The sequence below is a fragment of the Melanotaenia boesemani genome, chromosome 15, assembly GCF_017639745.1.
Source record: "Melanotaenia boesemani isolate fMelBoe1 chromosome 15, fMelBoe1.pri, whole genome shotgun sequence".
In the NCBI taxonomy this organism is placed as follows: domain Eukaryota; kingdom Metazoa; phylum Chordata; class Actinopteri; order Atheriniformes; family Melanotaeniidae; genus Melanotaenia; species Melanotaenia boesemani.
Genome location: NC_055696.1, coordinates 31,688,500 through 31,705,107, shown reverse-complemented (window position 1 = coordinate 31,705,107; position 16,608 = coordinate 31,688,500). Strand labels below are relative to the sequence as shown.

The following is a 16,608-nucleotide window of genomic DNA, read 5'->3' as shown; positions in this document are numbered from 1 at the left end:
TGTGGTCTGTGTGTGTACGCAAGCATGTTTGTGTGCCTTTTGCATCTTCCATGCACAATAAATCTTCATCACCCTCTTCTTCAGTCTCTCTGAGCTCTCCTTCTGCTCCAGCCGATAAAGTCTCACACTGGGATCCATCTTTGTGTGAGGCTTTAATCATAGATCACTTTTGTTTTTAAGTGTAGTTTTAAAATGCAGAAAGTAAAATGATCACTTATTGTTAGCTTTGTAGGATGAAGTCCATGCACGTTTGTATCTGTTCATTCTTCTTAGCAGGATTCACACAAACACGCCTCAAGTTTTAAAACTCTTGCACAAAGTTCTGCATCTTAATTAGACAGCAGACATGAAATGCGCAGACATGGAGATGCCCAGCACCAGACTCAGCAGGCAGGACATCTGCTGACTTGTTTCCTCCTTGTTTTGTCTGATTAATCAGCGAGAGTCCCACTTGTATTATTGCGCTGTGACAACTAACATAGCTCCTATTCAGTTAAATGAACCATTGCTGTGGCAAATAGGGGAAACCCCATGCTCAGAGTTTTTATGATGACTACGATGATCATGGTCATTGTATTTCTGCTCTTCATCCACAATAAGCTGCTTCTTCACATCCCATAATTTTTATCTGCATAACATGTCAGCTTCATGTTTAGAGATGTGGGTAAGTAAACAAGTTCGTATCAGACTTGTGTAATGAAAAAGTACTCACTTTAAGCTGGTTAAAGCTCTGACATTGGGACATTTTGCCAAAACTTGCTTAGATTCATGACATTACCTGTAATACTTTTTATATAGCATGAAGTCTGGTCCACTACATGAAAAATAAGGAGAGGAAATTATTAAAATAAATGCAGGACCTTGAAAAAGAATGAATTCTGAAGAAAAATTTTAGTGAAATACTTGGATTGTGCCCGATATTAACAAGATATTTGAGAAAATAAACAAATTGGTAAATAAAAACTTCTCGGGTCATCTCAGCACGGATCCCACTTATAAATATAGAATGGGATGTACTGAGAAGACTGCTTTGGCTCTTCAGACGGAGCAGGACATTAATCAGCATCATAGGATTGGTGTGTTTTCCTCTTTTTTTTAGACATGTGAAGTAGCGTGCCCTACACTATACTGTGCGTGAGAGGTTGCTGTTTTGTCTCCGCTTGGATTTCCGCCAGCTCCTCCAGTTCATCGGCCCTCGGTACGACCTAAACCCCGGCATATAGGGTTGTTTTGGGAAATTGTCAGTTTTAATGTTTTATTATTAATTGTTTTAAAAGAATTGTATAAATAATGTCATTTTTATGGGAATCCACCTGCCAAGGTGCATTTTATTTGAACCTATCCTTTTTAGGTTTACTGGGGGTTTTAACTTCCCAGCTGGGTTGTCACCCTCTTCTTTTTTGTACAGAAATTATTGCTTTTTTCGCCTTACCAGCACCACCCGCCACATAAGGAAATCAAAAAGACAGGCAACAACCTAGTTAAAATTAAATACAACATTGTCGTTGATCATGACATCTCATAAAGATACTGACATGTTCATAGCGGCGTTTAAAAGACGGAGATTTAACGTTTGTGGACCCTGACCACTGCTGGTTGGGACGTTGCGGGACGACAAAATGTTGCTCCATTCTCGTCTCTCCTGGACTGACGGAGCCCAATAAGCCTGCAGGCTGTTTTCACAGCGATGCCCGTCACAGACATGATTTCTGTTACCACGGTTACCAACTACCATTTAGTCAGCGCAATAATTTACAACAATAAGTCTATTTGGCCGGAACTTCTTTTATAGGTGTCCATTATCACTTTTTAATGGACACCCTCCAGTCAATCAGAATCGAGTATTCACCCAGACAGTGGTATAATTATATGTATATATATATATATATATATATATATATACATATAGTAACTTTACGTTATTCAGATAATTTTCATTTCAAATTACTTCAAGATGAACATGTGTTTCCTGAAGTGATGTGGAGATAAATGTGTTTATTTAAAATGAGATATAACGTTATTTAACAAGCCTCCTTTGTTTTACAGTGCAACTATCTGTTTACTATAACATAATGTGTATGTGATCGGGGATATGAATGCAAATATTTCAGACAAAAGCTCTTTTTTTGCAAATTATTTAATTCATTTTTGTGTTGATAATAAGTTAACTCTATCTAGTACAGCCCTCCTGCCAAATCAGAGTTACACCTACATAAGCAAAGCATGGCACACTACATCGTGGCTGGACCACTGCATCACCACAGATGATGCTCAGGCATAAAAATTCTCTATGAAATGTCTATCTCTGATCACATTCCTGTATTTATGTCCATTAGACTGGAGCACATACCTCTTATGCAGATTGTAAATAGCAGTAAAAACCAACACATAGACTGGTCCACTCTTTCATGTGAAGATATAGGCGATTATTGTGCTCGTACTGATGCATTGTTAAATCATGTTACACTGCTGAAAGAAGCTTTAATGTGCACAGATCACAATTGTGTTAATGAAGTACCCAAGAAAGATATTGCTTCTATGTATTCTGACATTGTATCTGCATTGATTAAAGCCAGTAGCCATAACATAAGGAGAAGACAAAAAGAAAAATAAGGCCTGGATGGAATATTTATGTATCTGAAATCCAGTCAGAAGCTCGTGATGCCACTAGGTCCTGGGCAATAGCAGGAAAACCCAGACAGGGGCCTCTATTTGATCACAAAAAATATGCAAACGCAAAATATAAGTATGCAATAAGATGTTAGTAAAAATGAGCAAACTATCAGAGCTGATTCTATGGCTACAAATCTATTAGGAAAGAACACAAAGGCATTCTGGAAAGAGGTGAAACTATTAATAATTGTAAACCCTCTCTACCGCATACAGTAGACAGAGTCTCTGGATCTCATATGATTGTAGAGCTGTGGAGGAAGCATTATTCCAAACTCTTTAATTGTGTCCCTAGTACACCTTATACTGTACATAATATTGACTTTGTTGAACCCATCACAACACATGAGGTACATAAAGCAATTCAAAGTCTGTCAATAAACAAATCCACAGGAATGGATCAACTTTCTGCAGAGCATCTGAAATATTCTAGTGTAAGATTGTCTCCCCTTCTTACATTATGTCTTTCTGCCTCTGTGGTGCATGGTTTCATTCCAGACTCAATGATGAGAGTGCAGTTAGTATCTGTACAAAAGGACAAAGCAGGGAAAGTGGGCAGCTCTGAAAAGTATAGACCCATCGCTCTTGCCAGTGTACTATCAAAAGTGTTTGAACATATCTTATTGAGGAGGTTTAACCATCACATTGAATCTACAGATAATCACTTTGGCTTTAAACCCAACCATGGCCCTGACATGTGTATTTATGCTTCAAAAGAGCTACTAAGCAATTACAAAAATAAGCACTCTACTGTATTCATGTGTTTTCTAGACGCCTTTAAGGCTTTTGATAGTATAAACCACAAAAACTATTTCACCAACTGAGTCGAGCTAATGTACTGAAATATCTTATTTGTCCTATTGGTATGCACATCAGACCTTGCATGTCAAATGAGACAACTGTGTGTCTGAGCCCTTTCTCATTAGTAATGGAGAGAGACAAGGAAGTTTGCTGTCCCCAATTTTATTCAATTTTTATATGAGTGACTTGTCTGAAGTTCTGAACAAGTGCAGAACTGGGTGCATGGCTGGAGAGACTGTGGTCAACCACCTTATGTATGCAGATGACCTGGTGGTCTTTAGCCCTAGCTCAGCTGGTCTTCAGGAGCTGCTTAATGTGTGTTTTGCATATGGTGAACAAAATGATGTAAAATACAACTCTGCTAAAAGTGTCATCATGAAATGTCGCACAAAGGAGGACAGAGCTCTTGTGTTTCCTCAGTTTAAATGGTCTGGAAATACTCTCACTGTTGTTAATACAGTAAAATATCTTGGACATATTCTGACTGATTCTCTATCAGATGATGAGGACATGTGTATAAATGTTATATGCACAGGACAATGTTTTGTCTCTAGGTTTGGCTCTTGTTCTGTTGGAATGAAAGTAACTTTGTTTAGAGCTTACTGTACCCCACTATACACAGCTCATCTGTGGGTGAACTTTAAAAAATCTAGCCTACAAAGACTGAAAGTTGCCTATAATGATGCTCTGAGGCTTCTGTTAAAAAGGCCCAGATGGACTAAAGCTAGTGAACTGTTTGTTACTCACAGAGTGAACACACTACGAGCCCTTTTAAGGAATCTAATGTTTAAATTTATGTGTCGTCTGAATGCATCAGAAAATATGATGATTTTATCGTTAACAAATATTAAATACAGTGCCATCCGCTATTTCTCTGATCTGTGGAGACACTGGTATAATTGCCTTTTAAAAGATTGAGGATCTTTTTATTGGTATTTTTAAGCCCATGTTGTGCACTGTTATTTGTCTGTCTGTCTGTCTGTTTGTTTTTTTTTATCTATCTATAGATATGTATCTGAAAATCAACGTATCTCATTCCAGTCTATAATTCCAGTCCAGGATGTTGTTGCTTTAGATTTTCTTCTGTGGTGTTAATAAAAAAGCTGAGAGTGGTAAAGAAGAAAACTTACATTTGTTCTTCCATTAATTTTCTCCAGCTTCATCCTAACCCCCTGACACACCACAGCTTTAATTAGTAATGAATTGTTGAAATTATCAATAATGATCTTGGTTCCAATATTTATGTGGAAAAAGATGTCAAACAAAGAATAAAAATCCAGATCTTTTACAAGCTGTTAGCATGTGCTTGGAGTTCATTGTGTCCATTTTTGAACCACAGCCGTTCCTATAAGCCTCAGCTTGGAATAGTACTGACATTTTGCAGATAAAGTTTCAGTAAATTCCTGTCTGTATTTGTTAAATAAACAACAGTTATTATCACTTGGCAATTTTCAATAATCGGAGGATGACATTTGTTATGACGGCACTAAAATAAAATGCTTTGAAGAGAAAATGTCTCTTAGAGTCAAAATAAACAGCACTGCTGGCAACATTTGCCTTGTCTTTCTTAACTCATCATCCTCATAATATCACAGGAATTCCAACAGCATCTTGAGCAGCCCAAATATTTAAGGTTTGCAGTGCCAAAACATCAACTTTACACTGCCCTCAAGTTCTCGGTGTCTTATCTGTGCAAAATAGAGCGATAAAGAGCGGCATGCAGCAACGTCGCTGTTACACAGCAAACAGTCTTTTCAGACCGACTGTAGCTCATTGCACAATCCTAACAGTCACCACTTCGCTTTTCACCACATAGGCCTGGCAGGCGTTTTTAGGAGATAGTAAAGAAAACAAGAGCTGGTGGGTACAAAATGCATCTAAAGAGCAGCCCAGGCTCATCCTGGTGCTCATCTGCTCTTTGTGTTAACAGTTAAAAACAGGTAAACATGCTGTCTTTAAGAGCAACGCTAAAACTACATTACATTCATACAGCACATTGAGGAACACTATGGACTTTGAACTTTCCCTTCATGGAGGATGATGCCAATTTCTAAAAACTCCTTCAGATTTGTGGTCTTCAGATCTTTTTGTAAATCACGTTCCCTGTGACGAATACTCCCAGAGCATCACTGTCCAAAACAAGTCGTCTTGCTTTTCACCGTTTGAAATGAAAGTGAACATCCACCTTGTGATTTTCATCATGTATATCTGATGGAAGTGGAGCTTGAGCCACTTCTATACCCAGAAATAAAACCTCAAACGGTATTTGATTAATGAATCTTAAAATAAATAAATTAAATACAGTTGTTTGACCTGTTTTGTGTGGGAACATTTGGTTTATTTGTTGCTCTTTTTGGAGTTTTTTATTTCTTTAGTCCTTTTAAATAGCCTACAGTTCTCTTTCAGCAGGAAGAGATAAGTTCAGCCATGTATGATCCGTGTCTTCCCTGCAGGGTCCACATTCTCCTCAATTATCTTTAAGTGGGACAAAACTTGAATCGTCACTGGAAGTTTTGTAAGAATAATCTGAGCAAACTCACTGGAGAGGTGGACTGGAGGCATAAGCAACTCTGCTGTTTATCACTGTGTTTAAAGTTTAACTGCTGTGCTGGAGCACTGAACCCTGGACTATACATGCACACAGAGTACAAGGCTGTCAAACTGTGTGTGTGTGCGTCCAGTGTAATATTTGTTGGTCTGCTTTTATCTACTGACCTCCGGAAGTATTTGTGATACTGTCTGCACACACACACTGAGTGATAAGGCCAGGAAGAGAGTGTAGACACAGGATGTTGAGTTAGCACTGGGACAACATGAGGGCAGCTTATCACACAGAGAGCCAGCCGTAACACAACAAGCAGCCACGTGGACCCATGGTGGTGACAGTGCTGACACAGCCTGCTGGAAAGAGGACATGAGTTGCATCAACACACTTGCTCTCTGTTTACCGACTAAAAACCAGAGAAAAAACTGCACCATTACCACAAATGTGCCATCGCTCTCTATCACTTTTTTACTGCAAAAGCATAAACTAGCCAGACAGTTTTACCTGTTTTTGGTGTGATTTACAACAAAAACAGCTTGGTTTGGTTTCGTTTAGGGATAGGACATTTGTCCTGGCTGTTTTCTTGGCTGACAGTCTGTCAGAGAGGACTATATGTGCTGATTTGCCTGCTGAGGGCACTGATCAATGTTTCTGTGATTCTGGAGATGAAGGTGATACATAATGGAGAACCAAGACAATACTTTATATAATTACATGAAGAGCAACATTTTCATTCAGTTATTGATGTATTCAAGACTGCCCCAGTATCCGTACAGCAGAAAAGTCCCATGCACCCTCTTGGAATGTGGAGTCTTGCAGTCTGTGGATGTGACATCAAAGCTCTTAGCGTGTCAACCGAGATGTGAAGAATAAAATCAAGTTCAAGTTCAAGTTTATTTATATAGCATATTTTCTGGCAACAGCAGTTGCCCAAAGTGCTGAACAAAAGAACAACAAACACTCCACAGTTTAAAATAAAGCACTTCACAATAAAACAATAAAACCAATGAAAATAAAAAGAGAAATAAAATTGATAAAAAAAGATAAAATCAATAAAATAATAAAACAACAACCAAACCAGAATTAAAAACTAGAATAAAACTAAAATAAATTAAATAAAAACACGCGAATGTCAAGCTCAGTTTTGTTCCAATGCCAGCACAAATAAGTAGGTTTTGAGTAAAGACTTTAAACCAGCGACAGACTGAGCAGCTCTGATGTGAAGGGAAGCTGTTCCACAGCTTAGGAGCAGCAACAGAGAAGCTCTGTCACCCTGGATGTAAGGCTAGCATACGGGACCTTCAGTAGGAACTGTGAAGAGGACCTCAGAGTCCTGGCTGGAGCATGCTGGTTTAACAACTCTGACAAGTATGAGCGGGCCAAACCATTAAAGGCTTTAAAAACAATTAATAAAATCTTGCACTGGGTCCTAAAACTAAGACGAAGCCAATACAAGGAGGCGAGCACAGGGGTGATGTGATCACGCCGTCTTGTCCCTATAAGCAACCGAGCAGCAGCGTTTTAGGCAGCTGCAGTCGATGTAGAGATGACTGGTCAATATAGGGAGATGCAGTAATCTAAGCGGGACATAATGAGCCGGTGGATAATTTTTTCAAGGCCATGCTTGGGCAGGTAGGGCTTTAACTTGTCAAGCAGCCTCAGATGGAAAAAAAAAGACTTTTTACTACAGAATTGACCTGCCGGTGGAAGTTAAAGGAATTGTCTATAACCACACCCAGATTTTTGGCATGGGTTCGACAAAACAAGTCAAGCAGACCAAGAACACTAACTGTACCATTCAGAAGCTCAGAATTTCCAAAAAAGACAATATCAGTTTTTTCCTATTTAAGTGGAGGAAATTTAAATCCATTCAGGCTTTTAGGATCATACAAACAGCTGAGAAGGTTAGTCAGAGAATCCTCTGTGGCTTTAAGGGATGTAGATCAAATCAGACCTTATAAGAGGACGTGTAAAGGATAAGGCCTTAAAGCCAGTTCATTCACTTTAAAAGAGTGTATAGGCTGTACGATCTAAAGCCCTTTTACCTTTTGTGATAACTACCCAGTAAGTTGGAGCTTACCGCCTGTTTCATGTTTACATTTAGACAATGTTGTGTGAATGTTTTGTTCTGTTGAATGTAAATTTTGGCACCACAAGTATGAAAGATGGTACAGGGAGAGGTACCCACCACCACCTCAGACTGATTATTTATTTACTTATTTATTTACTTATTTATTTATTTTTATGCTGTTATCTCAAGATCACTAGTTAATTATTCCATTATCTCAATCATGTGGTCAAATATTGCTTTTTGACATTTACCCAGTTATATTGACTTTATGCACTCATCATCATCATCATCATCATCATCATCATCATCATCGTCATCATCATCATCATAATCACACCAAGTCTCTGTCGGTCCATGAGGTGTTACAGGGGCTGGATTTGCGGTGGTGTTGCCACTCCAGGACACAGACCAGATAGAACCAATAGATGTTTGGATGCCTGTTCTCTGCTATGTTGATAATGTCTCAAATAAAAAATAGGCCATTTTGGCCAGTGAAATACTCCCTGGACGCTTTCTACTGACTTTACCCTTCTGATCAGAATTAAAGACTTGTCTTGAAACTTTTAATTTGTTTGTCATCATGCCTTTATTCCAAATAAAAAAAACAAAAGAAAAAACTCCACAACAATCATGAAGCTTGTTGTCTTATGATGAGTGAATTTTTGTTTGCCTTAATCTGCCTTTATTTTCTCCAGATAACCAGCACTTCTTACTATACATATATATATATATATATGAAGGTTTTCTTCAGCTAAGAAACTTGTTTCATGTCACAGTGTGAGATGAATCCGTCATCACCGATGCATTAGAGAAACTGAAATCTATCTACACATTGTAAAATGTCTTCTCACTTTTTCATGAAAAAGTTCAAGTAGTTCAAACTGAATGAGGTGAATGAGAACCAGGACTTCAGTTCCAGCTGTAGCATTATGTTCCACTTCCTGCTTCATTTGTGATCGATTACTAAAATAAACACATAAAAACATGAACCAGACCAAAGAAACTAGTTTATAATTTGCTGGTTTGTATAACTTTAGACGAAATGCAAAGATGCTTGAAATATGTACAACTTAAGCCCTGTACCCACATAGAGGAGTGGAAGTCACAATTTATTTTCTGTTGGTGAACAACAAGTTTGATTACCACACATTTCACAGGCCTTTCATTCTGTTTCAGTCAGCTGGTTTTATTCTATTGCTGTGGCATTTCAGTCATATTTATCTTGTTGGAAGTGAAGATGGCACAGACTGCTCATCGAAAGGTAGGGACTGGATGCTTTAATCACTTATAAAATATTGTTTTATTTTAGTTATTTATTTTATATTAGTTTAAGTGTGAATTATGTTTAGAATAGTTTTACCTCAGAGCTGACTTCTCAAATGAAAATGCTATTTATCCTCCAACCAGGTGGAGGTGATAAGACCTGAATTAGAGGAGCATGAGAAAGGATGTGAAGTTTGAATAAATAATTTACTAGAACTCTGTAAACATGCTATTATATCTGCATCGGATTGCATATAACTGCGATTCTCAGACATAATGCAGATGGACCCTGCAGTCTTTCACAGCATGTAGCAGATACAGAGGCCATCCTGCATCCTGGTTTCCAGCCTCTGCAGCTAAAAACCAGCCAAGTCAATCACTGACAGTTGGTGTTAAATTAAAAGATGTGTATGTGAATTTAATATTCACATGACTGATAAAATCAAAAGCTACCTAGCATCAGCTAAGTTTAACATTTTTATCAAGATCCTACCAACAAGTAGCCAAAAATATGCCCAATTCCCCAAATCTACATTTACAAGTTAACTAATTATAGATTTGGTGAATTTGGTTTGTAAAAAAGTACTAAATATATTTTCTCTTGAAGCATTTCAATTTCCCTGCTGTGGGACAAACAGAGTTATCTCTTATCTTAAACTTGAAGTGACACCATCACAACCTTGTTTGTCCAACCAGGTTATAAAAGTTCCCTTCAAACAGATGCTTATTCACCCACAACTCATCTGCTTTCCTGAAAACGAGATTATTTTAAGTTTTTGAAATGAAAGAAAAAACAATAACAAACTTAATATTGCTTAGGGTAGGCTGTCCAATTCTTTCCTCAGTTAGTAAGTGGGGTCTTTGAATATGCTAATGAGTTGCACACACAACCCTGTCTCTTAGGGCAGTGTTTCTCAGTCCTGGTCCTTGGGGAACCTTGTCCTGTATGTTTCCAAGGTTTCTAACTCCAGCACAGCTGATTAAAATTAACTGAAATTCTCATCAAGTTCTTTGCAAGCCTTCTAATGAGCCATTCATTAAAGTCAAGCTTGTTAAAATACGGAAACCTTTCGAACATACAGGGCAGGGGTCCCCGAGGACCAAGACTGAGAAACACTGTCATAAGGCCCATTCATGCTTGATGCAGAAGATGGATACGCAGACCGACACTTTCTTCTCGCTCCTGTGTTGTTTATGTGCATACTGATGAGTTTATTCCAGGGCCTTGCAGATCAGTTGCACAACAAAGCAATAACACGGCAGGGTCAGTGGTGAGCAGTACAGCTGACGTGACCAGTCCAAGGATCGACCCCAGAGAAGAAGAAGAGGAACAGGAGGAGGAATAAGACCACGACGAGGAAAAAACTGTAGGGATGGAGAGAGCTTTGAAGAATAGCTGTTGGTTGGTTGCAAGCAAATTGATAGTGGTGCATTACCTCCACTAACCGGTGTCCGGAACCGACACCAGAACGTAGGAGAGAAGTCTAAACCCGGCACTGCCCACTAGCAGATGTGAATTAACTTCCTAACCGGGGGCAACATAAAAGATGCATAGGAAAGATGGTGATGTGTGTCAACACTTGGAATGGATGTAACTATTACATACATAAGGGAGCCCCTTAATGGTTGCATTCACACCAGGATAGTCTGCTAGACTCTGCTATCACCTGGAGACTCGGTTCAGGTGGGGGTTGCAACGATTCACAGACCAGGGGAGTTTAACAACTGTCATGAGACTGTGAAACTGATCCATCAGCCTCACGGATAAGAAGGTTTTTAGAGGGGCTGCACAATGAGCCCTCCAATACACCCTTTTCTACTCTTTATTATATATATTTTAGACATCTCCTATTTATCAGGAAAACAAGCCCAAAAACCCACAACTGACGATATTTGCAAGAGACTTCATAACTTCCTACACATGCATATGTTTTATGTGTTTACCCACAATGCTCTGCAATGAACCCACAACCCCTTTGCTTTGCAGTCTGCGTCCTGTATTTGGTGCACTTGAAGCAAACCGAGACCTGGGTTTGCAGGTGGACTAGAGTTTGTTTCTTTGATCCAATCCAAGTTTGTCTGTGCATTCACACACCCCCAAACTAAGAAAATTTCCCTCGCTGACAAACTAGGATTCAACTCAGAAGGACTGGTGTAAATGTGCCCTTAGCAATTCCTCAAAATCCCCTCTGACTCTACAAAGTCCACTCTGCTTAGCACACCTTGCAAAGAACAAAAAGGAATAAAATAATGATAAAAACTGCTCACTGTCACCACAATGATAAATATCCGTACCTTATTGGCAAAGACATGACCCACTTCCTGGTGATCTCAGTTTAGTCCCCCATGCTGTACCATACATCTATTGTTGGGATATTGCAGCTCACAGCTGTGTTCTTGTTGTTACATTAAATAAAATCTATGTTTGCATCAACTTTGCTAACAATAACGGTCTTATTGTTATATATGTGCCATACACATAGAAAAATACTGACTTTTTTCAGTCACTGTAATAAATATAATCTGAGAGCTTCTTATTTCACAGTTTTTAAATGGCAAAAATAGACTGAATGCAGCTTTTGTTAGTGTTATGTAAGGGCTAAAAATCAAAGCATTTCTGAACATTACATTTGTGTGATATGAAGACAAATATTTGACTGGGACAGTCTGCTACAGACTGGATCAAGTAACATGAGAGGAGTTCAGGGTCAGCCCCACACCCGCCCACCCAAATCTGGCATCTAAGGTTACCCACAGTCCCTAGAACATCCCATTATAGTTTCATTCCTCTAATTTATGCAGAAAAACTCACTCTTACGCAAGTTTGATGAAAACTAAAATGTCATTTGTTTCTCATTTATTGTTTTTGTAAATGTCTTTTTGTTTTTTATAAAAAACATGTGCTGTCATAAATTAAGCATGAAAACTATTTCCTTTGTTAAACCATATTCTTCCAGTTGATTTGGCCATCCTGTAAATATCATGCAGTGAAGCATAAAAAGCTGATATTGTTATTAGTTTGAGGTTGTAGGGCCCCAGCATCCTAAGCTACACATGCAGACAGGAGGGGCCCCATATAACTCTGGTTTCCCCTCCGCCCGTCTCGGCTGCTGCCGACTGGCCCTCGTTATTTATTGCTCTGTAATTTCTTCAGACTAATTGATTTGGCTCGGCTTTCAGGCTGCAGTGGGACAGGAAGCCAAGCATCCAAGAGGTTAAGAGGGAGAAGTGTGTGTATGTGAGTGCAAAAGAGAGTGAGTGTTGGTGAGAAGATGGAAGAAAATGATGCGTCCTAAAAAGATGTAGGAGAGAAAAAAGTAAATGAAGGATGAATTTGGATTCAAAGGCTTATTTGTTTTCTTACGGTGCACAAGACAAAGTTAAATTATATCAAGTAAAATGATGGTTTGATTTGCAAGATCTCACTCCTCAGTACATTTTAGTATTCACCTTATTGTGATAAAGTTAAGGCTTTAACTTTATTTCAATGTCACAAGGACACATACAATGAAATTAGTCAAAATGTCATTTGTAATGTAATTTGTAAAATCTGTGCTTACCTACAATAGGTACAGGTCAAAACGAAAGCACAGAAGTGGGTCTGTAAAATGTGGAAGACCCAGTCAGAAGACTTCAACCTAATTTTGTGGCAGTCATGAAATTTGATTTACTGATAGTGGTAGACTGTTCGTTTTCAACCGTACAAGGACAAAAATTTGGCAAACATGGTGGGTTGTGTCTAATCACACTAGTGGAACTGACCAATCACACTGGACTGGGATTATTTCTTGGGGGAAGGGAGGAAACCACCTTGGTTTCTGTTTTCAGAGGGGCTTGGTAAATTTGTAGAGGCTAACGGAACACTGCTAGCTATTTTGATGGAAATATAAAATTTTATCTTAAAAGATAATGAATGATGAATAAGACAGTCTGATTATTTCATCACCTACTTTTGGTGCTCTGAGGAAACATAGATGGTTTGTGCATTGGGCCCAGAAGTTCGTGCCATGCCCCTGAACTCAGGTAAAATTTATTGTATCACAAATTACAGTTGGCTAATGGTTGCAGCTACAAGCCTTGGAATGCTAACTTAGCGCAACAAGCTCGTCCTGCAGATGAAGATAACCGGTCGCAAAGTACTAAATGTGTCCAGACTAAAGTCAAAATGATGAAGTGATACTTCTAAAAAGGAAGAGATCTACTCGCTATAAATATTCATGCAATTATAACTCAAGTCACATTTCAAGGTTTTCCCCAGTTGTCTGTTTTAAAACAAACAGTCCTACAGAAATAAAACACTTGTAATTATCTTTTAAACTGTGTTTGATAACAATCTGGTAAGACTGTTTGCACAACTGCACATTTCTGCATGCGCATTTATTTTTAATGGTTGAATGGAAACAAAATCCATCTCTGTTTTTGAAGGAAAACACAAACAACCCAAAAGCACACAACAGGAATGTAAATGAAGCATAAATTATATGTAATTAGTTGTAAATGGAGTGAAGCATGCCATGCACAAGTACAGTTCTCACAGCCAAACCAAGCAGCATTTTGGTTGTGACATTAGGTCAATATTAGATTTCTACAATTTATAGCTCCGGGTTAAATGGTTTCAGGTCAGAGGTTCAATTGGATTATCCCACAGATGACTTTTAGTAAAGGTCAGGCTCTTTCTGAGATCAGCCTGCTCAGAGTAGGAAAAAAAGCATAATTGAACATAACTGAACCACCTCAGACCCAGCTGAGTGGCAATTTGTGCAGGGAAATCAACAGAAGGCTTTCAGAGGATGCTGTGATACCCTGCAGACTGAGATATCCCCCTGGGCTTCATTTTGGACCATTTTCTGAATACTCCATGGATGGCAGATGGAAGAGGTGATGAGGTAATGGACAGCACACACAGTGTATAAAAAACTTAATGAAATTAGTTGGTTTTCTTTTTCTTTTTGCAATAAAATGTCACATTTATTTACATCATGTTTGGTCAATTTTATTTCTTTAAAGTCTGTGTATGTACATTTGGAATATTGTTTTGCCTTTTTTTTATAAACCAAAAGATTAATTCAGCAGCAAAAAAAAAAAAGAAAAAAAAAAAAAGGTCTTGCTGCGTAATTTGTGTGTATATGCAGCCAGGACCAGGTAAAGACATTACAATGTTATAATTGACTAGAGTTAGAATTTGATTGAATCTGGCTGTATGTTTACATCATGACATGAATCTAACATGAGTAAGCCTTGATGATGTCTTAGAGAGGGAGAGGAATTGTGCCTCTGGATGAAAGCACGATTACATTTCCGTAAGTCACATAGTACCATGGTAAATGAGAAAGATTCACAAGCTGAAACCATTTAGACAGCTGCCAGTTTTTCCAAGAGTGGACACTCCAGACCATGAAAGGCTCAAAGAAACTGCAAAAAAAAACAAAAACCAAAACAAACAAACAAAAAAACAAAAAAAAAAAACAAAACAAAGGAAAAAGGTACTAATCTCAGACTCTACATGTCTCTGTTAGCATATTAAATGTTCATGCTCTTGACAGCAGAATTAGAAAAGGACTGAACAAACAGTCGCTGATTTGCACATTTAGTTTGGTTTGGGTTCATTTTAAGGGTTTAGGAAAAGACAGTTGTTCTGCAGTGAGAAGACAACCACATGTTCAGCTTCGGAGCAGGTCTGCAGTACTGAAACTAAAGATGCCACAGTAAATATTCTACAGAAAGTGCATTAGATACGTCCTGTGGTGCAATTTAATCACAGTGTTACAGGAAACAATATCATGTATATATATATATATATATATATATATATATTTTTTTTTTTTACAAGGTTCAATATCAAGAAAGGCAAAGGAAAACAGCCACAAAGTGAAACTTGCTGTTACAGGCTGCTGACACATGCTACTCTGTCCTCATGATCAAGCGCTGCTTTGGAAGTGGCTGCTGTAAAGGATTGTAGGACAGAATTAACCCTATATCTGTCATAACAGATGATGTCCCCGATGATTCACTGCCTTGGTCGATCCTTGCGCTGCCCCCTCCCTCCAGTCCCGGGAGGCAGGTCCACTGGATGCGCTCATGTTCAGCTGCGTCCACACTTGGCCGCGATGAGAGACCCCCCCCCTCCCCCCCCCGGCCATGTGTTTCTTATGTTCTGAATATCTGAATTATGTGCTTTTATGTACTGAGGTGTGTTTTTTTGTATCTCAACACTGGCCCTTAGGCCCAGCGTGGAGATGCCATTTTTTTCTCTAGCCTCATCTTATTCCCCTCATGTTATCTTCCATCTATATCTAATACTAATACAGGCGCGCCGCGCTGTGGCTGCTGCCTCAGTCTTTCTGATCCTGTTTGTGCTTACATGTTGTTGCTGTCTAGTCTTGGACGGGTTGTACGGGAAGTCATTTCGTTGTACCTGTGTCCTGCACTTGTATAATGACAAATAAAGACTCTTGAATCTTGAATCTTGGTGTGTCCTACGCTCTTTACTGGCTGTTACCAGGATCTAAAGCGTGGCCATAGACCTGAGTTAGATGGATAAAAGGTTTATTGGAATTCTCAAGAAACTAGACTGCAGCTGAGCAGATGAATGGATGGAGAGGCTGGGACTGACAGGCAGGAGACTTGTCACAGTAACATAACATAATAAGCCATGTTTACATGTTCTTTTTCCCCAACTCGATTAGGAAAAAATAAAAAGTATAATAATAACAACAAAAATACAGTAAGTGAAAAAAAGAGGGAAGGGAGGGAATATTCAGCGATACAGAAAGAAAAATCGTCACTTAAAGTACTAAAATACAATGAGCTGAAAATGTAAAACAAACATGGCCACTTACCAGACGATGTTCTATAATTACCTTTACAAAGATTAAATGATTAAACCAGAGGATATCAGATGGATAACTGAGTTGATTCGCAGAGAGTAAACGTTTGTCTACTACAAATGAGATTAATGACAAAACTGTTGACCAAAGGACAAAAAGACCAAATAAGACTGGATGGGGAGATGGTTTTCACTTTACTTGAAGTATTTTAGACATTGTATTAATATTCATCCTTTGAATGGATATGGATTTCTTTCCTTTGTACAGGGCTAAATCTTCATCGTCCCTCTGTGCATTTCACCTTATTTTAAGTTTAGTTTGGTACAATATAATGAACCAGCCTCACTGCCTCCACCCATTCACACAGCCCACATTACTACATTATCCCCACTTTAAATCACTGTCAAATAAAATGACAATTTTGAAACACT

At 38.6% G+C, this 16,608-nt stretch overlaps 1 protein-coding gene across 1 annotated transcript in view; it reads left to right on the top strand.

Annotated features, from left to right (window-relative positions):
- The window catches only part of fgfr4 (fibroblast growth factor receptor 4), a 38,175-nt gene extending 23,082 nt beyond the window's left edge, over positions 1-15,093 (top strand). Inside the window, exons 22-23 of the transcript XR_006012905.1 lie at positions 678-680; positions 15,083-15,093. The gene's annotated coding sequence lies outside the window, so the exon portion shown is untranslated. The remainder of the gene's footprint in view (positions 1-677; positions 681-15,082) is intronic.
- Positions 15,094-16,608: the final 1,515 nt, after the last annotated feature.